The 8,362-nt window shown below is 39.7% G+C and overlaps 1 non-coding gene and 1 pseudogene across 1 annotated transcript; both read right to left on the bottom strand.

Moving 5' to 3' along the window:
• Positions 1-4,085: 4,085 nt before the first annotated feature.
• LOC120364081 (U6 spliceosomal RNA) lies at positions 4,086-4,192 on the bottom strand. Its single transcript, XR_005579434.1, has one exon. It is a non-coding gene; the product is annotated as a U6 spliceosomal RNA (small nuclear RNA).
• Positions 4,193-4,820: 628 nt separating this feature from the next.
• On the bottom strand, positions 4,821-5,222 carry LOC141582541 (interferon-induced transmembrane protein 3 pseudogene; annotated as a pseudogene).
• Between the last annotated feature and the right edge of the window lie 3,140 nt (positions 5,223-8,362).

Raw genomic sequence — 8,362 nt, 5'->3', positions numbered from 1 at the left:
AGTAAAGATAGCACATCTAGCACAACATTTGCAACTGGGACTATGACTTGATTAAGTTTGCAGTAGTCTGTCATCCACCATGATCCACTGAGTTAAAAATATTTTTTTTTGTGAGATATAGTTCATATACCATAAAAGGAACCATTTTTAAGTTTTAAAAATGTTTCTTTTTTTTTTTTTTTTTTTTTTTTTTGAGACGGAGTTTCGCTCTTGTTACCCAGGCTGGAGTGCTCACCGCAACCTCCGCCTCCTGGGTTCAGGCAATTCTCCTGCCTCAGCCTCCTGAGTAGCTGGGATTACAGGCACGCGCCACCAGGCCCAGCTGATTTTTTTGTATTTTTGGTAGAGACGGGGTTTCACCATGTTGACCAGTATGGTCTGGATCTCTTGACCTCGTGATCCACCCGCCTAGGCCTCCCAAAGTGCTGGGATTACAGGCTTGAGCCACCGCGCCCGGCCTTTTTTTTTTTTTTTTTTTGAGACAGAGTCTCACTCTGTCACCCAGGCTGAAGTGCAGTGGTGCCATCTCGGCTCACTGCAACCTCTGCCTCCTGGGTTCAAGCAATTCTCCTGTCTCAGCCTCCTGAGTAGCTGGGACTACAGGTGCCCGCCACCACGCCTGGCTAATTTTTGTATTTTTAGTAGAGATGGGGTTTTGCCATGTTGGCCAGGCTGGTCTTGATCTCCTGACCTCATGATCCACCCACCTCGGCCTCCCAAAGTGCTGGGGTTATAGGTGTTAGCCACCATGCCTGGCCGGTTTATTTTTCTTATATTGGTAAAATATAGGTAACATAACATTTAGTATTTTAGCTATTTTTTAAGTGAACAATTTGGTGTCATTAAGCATGTTCCTATTGTTGTGTCACAGCACCACTTCCATTTCCAAAACTTTTCATGATCCAGACAGAAGCTCTGTAGCCATTAAATAATAACTACCTATCACTCCTCTCCCAGCCTTAGCCTACTTCTGCTTTCTGTCTCTATGAATTTGAATATTCTAGTCACCTCATATAAGCGGAACCATATCATGTTTGTCTATTTGTGTCTGGCTTATTTCGCTTAGTATAATGTCTTCAAGGCTCATCCATGTTGTGGTATATATCAGGCTGTTCCTTGCTTTTAAGGCTGAATAATATGCCTTTGTGTATATATGCAAATATATATAAACTACATTTTGTTTATCCGTTCATCTGCTGATGGACATTTGGGTTGTTTCCACCTTTTAGCTATTATGAGTAATACTGCTGTGAATATTTGTGTACAAGTATCTGTTTAGATCTCTGCTTTTAATTCTTCGGAGTGTATATTTAGAAGAAGAGTCACTGGATCATGTGGTAACTATACATTTAACTTTTTAAGAAACTGTCAAACTATTTTCCATAGTGGTTGTACCATTTTCCATTCCCACCAGCAATCCAATTTCTCCATATCCTTACCCACCCTTAATCTTATATATATATACATATATATATGTATGTATATAAAACCATTCTACTGACTGTGAAATGATATCTCATTGTAGTTTTGCATTTTCATAATGATAAGTAGTGATATTGAGCTTCTCATTTCTTCTTTAAAGAAGTATATCTTCTTTGGAGAAATGTCTATTTGGATTCTTTGCTCATTTTTGAATCTGGTGATTTTGGTTTCTTTGTCGTTGAGTTGCAGGAATTCTTTATACATACTGAAATACTAACCCCTTATAAGATAAATGATTTGCATATATTTTCTCCTATCCTGTGAGTTGTCTTTTTAATTTCTAGGCAACGTTCTTTGAGTTACAACAATTTTAGATTTTGATGAAATCACATTTATCTTTTTTTCCTTTGCTTGCCTGTGCTTTGGTGTTACTGTTGCCTAATCCAAGGTCATAATAATTTCACCTATTTTTTTCAGAGTTTCATAGGTTTAGCTCTTACATTTAGGTCTTTAATCCATTTTGAGTTAATTTTTGCATATGGCATGGGCTGGAGAGCCAAATTCATTCTTTTGGACGGATTCAGTCATGTGGATATCTGCTTGTCTCAGCATTATTTGCTGAAAATACTATCTTTTCCCCATTAAGTGGTCTTGGCAACTTTGTGAAAAAATCAATTAAGCATAAAGATATGGATTTATTTCTGGACTCTCAATTCTAGTCTATTGACCTATATGTTTATTCTTATGCCAGTGACACATTGTCTTGACTACTGTCAATCCACTGGACTTTAGTAAAAGCCAGAGTAGTAAGAGTCTGTATGTTAGGGACAACAACCTCCATATCCTTTAAATCTCTTAGGTTGGTACTAATTTCCCCTACTCTTTGCATGAGCATATACGAGAGTTCTTATTGCTCAAATGCACTTGATATTTTGGTCTTTTAAAGTTTAGCCATTCTGGTGATTTCATAGTGGTATGTCATTAGACCTTTAATTTGCATTTTCCCTTTGACTAATGGGGCTAAGCACCTTTTCATCTGCTTATTGGACATTTGAAAGTCTTCTGAAGGGTATTGTCTATTCTTATAGTTGATTTGTGAAAGTTCAACATATATTCGGATTGAGTCTTTTGTCAATTATACGTATTGCGTCTTTTGTCAGTTATACGTATTGCAAATATCCTCTCTGGATTCTTGGCAACCTTTTCCCTCTAGTGTGTTTTGACAGACATTCCTAATTTTTATATTGTCAATTTGTGAATTCTTTTTTTTTTTAAATTGTACTTGAAGTTCTGGGGTACATGTACAGATCTTGCAGGATTGTTGCATAGGTACACACATGCCATGGTGGTTTGCTGTCTCCATCCCCCCCATCATCTACATCAGGCATTTCTCTCAGTGTTATCCCTCCCCAACTTCCCTGCCCCCTGCTGTCCCTCCCCTAGCCCCCCACCCCCCAACAGACCCCAGTGTGTGAGGTTCCCCTCCCTGTGCCCATGTGTTCTCATTGTTCAACAGTCACCTATGAGTCAGAACATGCAGTGTTTGGTTTTCTGTTCTTGTGTCAGTTTGCTGAGAATGATGGTTTCCAAATTCATCCATGTCCCTACAAAGGACATGAACTCATCCTTTTTTATGGCTGCATAGTATTCCATGGTGTAGATGTGCTACATTTTCTTTATCCAGTCTGTCATTAATGGGCATTTGGGTTGGTTCCAGGTCTTTGCTATTGTAAATAGTGCCACAATGAACATATGTGTGCATGTGCCTTTATAATAGAACAAGTTATAATCCTTTGGGTATATACCCAGTAATGAGATTGCTGGGTCAAATGGAATTTCTATTTCTAGATCCTTGAGGAATCACCACACTGTCTTCCACAATGGTTGAACTAGTTTATGCTCCCACCAACAGTGTGAAAGTGTTCCTATTTCTCCACATCCTCTCCAGCGTCTGTTGTCTACAGATTTTTTAATGATCACCGTTCTAACTGGCGTGAGATGGTATCTCAATGTGGTTTTGATTTGCATTTCTCTAATGACCAGTGATGATGAGAATTTTTTCAAGTTTTTTGGCCTCATAAATGTCTTCTTTTGAAAAGTGTCTGTTCATGTCCTTTGCCCAATTTTGAATGGGTTTGTTTTTTTCTTGTAAATCTTCTTTAGTTCTTTGTAGATTCTGGATATTAGCCCTTTGTCAGATGGGTAGATTGCAAAAATTTTTTTCCCATTTTGTTGCTTGCCAATTCACTCTAATGACTGTTTCTTTTGCTGTGCAGAAACTCTCAAGTTTAATTAGATCCCATTTGTCTATTCTGGTTTTTGCTGCCATTGCTTTTGGTGTTTTAGTCATGGAGTCCTTGCCTATGCCTGTGTCCTAAATGGTATTGCCTAGGTTTTCTTCTAGGGTTTTTATGGTGTTAGGTCTTATGTTTAAATCTGTAATCCAACTGGAGTTAATTTTAATGTAAGGTATAAGGAAGGGGTCCAGTTTCAGCTGTCTGCACATGGCTAGCCAGTTTTTTCAACACTATTTATTAAACAGGGAATCACTTCCCTGTTGCTTGTTTTTGTCTGGTTTGTCAAAAATCAGATGGTTGTAGATGTGTGGCATTGCCTCTGAGGCCTCTGTTATGCTCCACTGGTCTATATATCTGTTTTGGTACAAAAATATGGAATGCTTCACAAATTTGCATGTCATCCTTGAGCAGGGGCCATGCTAATCTTCTTCGTATTGTTCCAGTTTTAGTATATGTGCTGCCGAAGTGAGCACAAATTTGTAAATTCTTTTCTTTGTTAGTACTTTTTGGTGTCTTGTTTAACAATCTTTGAGGCTGGGTGTGGTGGCTCATGCCTGTAATCCCAGCACTTTGGGAGGCTGAGGCAGACAGATCGCCTGAAGTCAGGAATTCAAGACCAGTCTGGCTAACATGGTGAAACCCCGTTTGTACTAAAAATACAAAAAATTAGCCAGGCATGGTGATGGGCATCTGCAATCCCAGTTACTTCGGAGGCCGAGGCAGGAGAATTGCTTGAACCTGGGAGGTGGAGGATGCTGTGAACCAGGATCACTCCATTGCACTCCAGCTTGGGCAACAAGAGCGAAACTCTGTCTCAAAAACAAAAACAAAAACAAAAACAAAAACAAAACAAACAAAAAAAAAACTTTGCCTACCAACATAGAAAAAATAAAGATATTTTTCTATGTTGACTTCAAGAAGTTTTTTGTCCCCCCCCGCCCCCCAGGGACACATGCACTTTATTGAACGCAATTGTAGAAAAGTGTGTGAGGGTAAAGGGCTGATACAGGACTTGGCTCGGGGCAGGGCAAGGAATGGAAGGTGGAGTATGTGGGAGACGGGTCACGGGCAGAGCCCCTGGCCAGGATGATTCCTCTGGATCTACTGATAGGCTTGCAGAATCAGTACTGGGATGATGATCAGCAGAATGGTCATGACGATACCCAAAGTCAGGGCTCAGATGTTCAGGCACTTGGCAGTGGAAGTGTATGCCTTGGCCCCGGTCAGGTTGCCAACCATCTTCTTGTCCCTAGACTTCACAGAGTAGGCGTAGGCTATGAAGCCCAGGCAGCAGGAGTTCATGAAGAGGGTGTTGAACAGGGAGCAGACGACATAGTTGGGCACTGAGGTCTCGCTTCAGATGTGGATCAAGGCAGATGTCGGGGGTGCGGGGTTGTGGGGTGCCCCCAGCACATCCAACTCATGCTCCTCCTTCAGCATCTCATAGTTTGGGGGACGATCAGTGCTGGCGGGAGTGAAGAAGGTTTGGACAGTGTGGTTCATGCTGTCCAGGGAAGACCGGCCGTGGTTGGGTTGCTGGGATGCTTCGACTTCTAGAAGTTTTATTATTCTACTGATACATTTAGATCTACAAATCACCTGGAATTTATGTGTGTAAAGTAGGGATCAAAGTTTTGTCTTTGTTTTTGTTTTTGTTTTTTTTCCTATATGATCATCTAATTGACCCAGTCACGTTTACTGGAAATTCTGTCTTTAGCACACTCTTCTGGAGTTCCGACTTTGTCATAAATCAAGTGGGCCTATATGTGTGGGTTTGTTTCTTGACACTATGCAGTGCTGATCCCACACTGTTTTAATTACAGTAACTGTGTAATGAGTCTAATAGACAGTTGCATAAATCCTCCCACGTTCTTTCTCTTCTTCAAGATCGAGCTGGCTATTTCTGGTCCTTTTCAGTTCCAGATGAGTTTTAGAATCTGTCATCAATTCCACAGAACAAAACTCCTGGAACTCTGAAAGGGATTACATTTAATATATACCTCAATCTGGGGAGAATTCACATCTTCACAACATTGAATCTTCTAATCCTTGAACGTAGTATATGCTTTGGGGTTTAAAATGTCTTCTTTCATTTCTCTGTCAAAAGATAACTTAGGAGAATATCTTCATAGCCTGGCAGGCAAAATGCCTTAAATATAAAACACTAACTCTCAAAATCATTTAAAACCTTCTGTGAAGATAACTTGAATAGCTTTCATTATACTTAATGGAACATATTTGATTTTTTAAAAAGACTATTATAAAGAGTATTGTTTTAAAATTTTCCTTTCTAACTCAGATTTCTGGAATATGGAATTAAATTGGCTGACCTTGGACTAGTGATATTGGTAAGTTTACTTATTTAATTATCACAGATTATTTATGGATTCCTTTGGATTTTCTGGCAAACTAAACAATGTCATTTGCAAATACTACCAGTTTGTTTCTTTCTTTCCAACACTTATACCTTTTATTTCCCTTTGTTATCTTTGTGCACTAGGAAGAATTGTATCTTTAGTATGATATTGACTAGAAGAGAAAATAGTGAGCATCTTAGCCTCTTTACTTTTTCTAATGGGGAAGCATTCAATAGTTTAACTTTAGGTATAACGAATTTGCAGACATTTTTTCTCAGATTAAGAAAGTGGCCAGGCATGGTGGCTCATGCCTATAATCCTAGCACTTTGGGAGGCCAAGGCAGGCGAATCATCTGAGGTCAGGAGTTTGAGATCATCCCGGCCAACGTGGTAAAACCCTGTCTCTACTAAAAATACAATAATTAGCCAGGCGTGGTGGCAGGTGGCTGTGGTCCTAGCTACTTGGGAGGCTGAGGCAGGAGAATTGCTTGAGCCAGGGAAGTGGAGGTTACAGTGAGCCGAGATCGCGCCACTGCACTCCAGCCTGGGTGACAGAGTGAGACTCCATCTCCAAAAAAAAAAAAAAAAAAATGAAGAGAAAGAAAGAAAAGAAAAAGGAAACTCTACATAAATTTTAATTGTATGAAATAATAATAAAATCTTCTGGGCAATAATAACATCAAACAAGGCAGAGTTTACAACAAAAACTCTACTAACGATAAGAAAATACTTTGTAATGATTAAACCGCAGTCCGCAGGGAAGAGAAAACAATTATAAATGTGTAAGTCCTGAATAACACAATCTCAAAATACATATGACAAAGATTGACAAAACTTAAATAAGTAGAAATCAGGGCAGGAGATTATAAAAACATCTCTCAGTAAGTGATAATGACAAACATACAAAATGTGAGTATAGTGAAGATCTATACTGCACAGTTAACAAATGTTACTAATTGACACATACAGAAAACTATAAACGACAACTTCAGAATATAGATGTTTTCCCTCATTGCACATGAGTGGGAACTCTTTCAAAGAAGGCACAGGTAGCAGAAGTCTAAGGTCCGACCTCTCTAGCGGAATAAATAACAGATACAATAAATGCATGTTTCCATACTCCCTGTACACTTGCATTCTAATTCCGCTATTAAGTAAGGGCCAGGTCAGAGTTTGTTTAGCCAGACGATATGGGATACCTCTCACTTTGGGCATAATGAGTAGTCTGTGTGAGTAGAGACCAGGAGTTATATTTTGGAGGGGACTCAAGGTCTAGCTTGCTATACTCAATTCCAAAATAGATTGCAGGTTCCCAGAGTTCAGATGAATCCGGAGGAAGCAGTATTTGTGGTAAGAGCTAAAGAAATGCCACCAAAGAGGTAAAAATAAGGAAAAGCATATCAGACAACAGTTCACTGATACAGAGAAACTCCTGAGATTAAATGTGTATATTTGCTGAGGATTTTAAAGGGATTCCCAGGCCTTCTAGGTCGTTCTGGACGGTTTCTCTGCTTTTCTGGGCTATTTCATCGACAGTAGTAGCTTCCTTTGTATCCTATTTTTGCAAAAGGTGTATCTGCCTGCTATAGTTTGAATGTTTTTGGCCCCTCTACAATTCACACTGAAACAGAATTCCTAATGTAACAGTATTAAGAGGTGTGATCTTCAGGCAGTGATTGATTCAGAGCCTTCATGAAGAGGACCAGATTCCCTTATATAAAAGAGCTTGACAGAGGGAGTTAGCCTTTTCTGCCCTTCCATTCCTTCTGCCATGTGAGGACACAGTATTCTTCCCCTCCGGAGGATCCAGCAACAAGGTCCCGTCTTGGAAGGAGAGAGCAACCTTTGTCAGACACGAATCCTTCCCACGCCTTGATCTTGGACTTTCCAGCTTCCAAAGCTGTGAGAAATAAATTTCTGTTCTTTATAAATTATCCAGTCTCAGGTATTTTGTTATGGAAGCACAAATGGACTAGAACACCACCTTTAGAAGTATATATACTGTGCACAGAAAATCTTTGGAAAGTTATACACCAATGTTAATAGCAGTTATTTATGAGAATGTGATTTGGGATCTCTTTTCCTTTTTTCTTATTTGTGTACACTGATTTTTCCAAAATAAACAAGTAGGCATGCACAACTTGTATAACTCCTTTATTTCTATGCTGTTACCCAGGCTGAAGTACAGTGGCGTGATCTTGGGTCACTGCATCCTCTGTCCCCCAGGCTCAAGCCATCTTCCCACCCCAGACTCCTGAGCAGCTGGGACTACAGGCACATGCCACT

Source organism: Saimiri boliviensis, chromosome 2 (genome assembly GCF_048565385.1).
Source record: "Saimiri boliviensis isolate mSaiBol1 chromosome 2, mSaiBol1.pri, whole genome shotgun sequence".
In the NCBI taxonomy this organism is placed as follows: Eukaryota; Metazoa; Chordata; class Mammalia; order Primates; family Cebidae; genus Saimiri; species Saimiri boliviensis.
The sequence above is the reverse complement of the archived record's forward strand: the minus strand, read 5'-3'. Positions and strand labels throughout refer to the sequence as shown.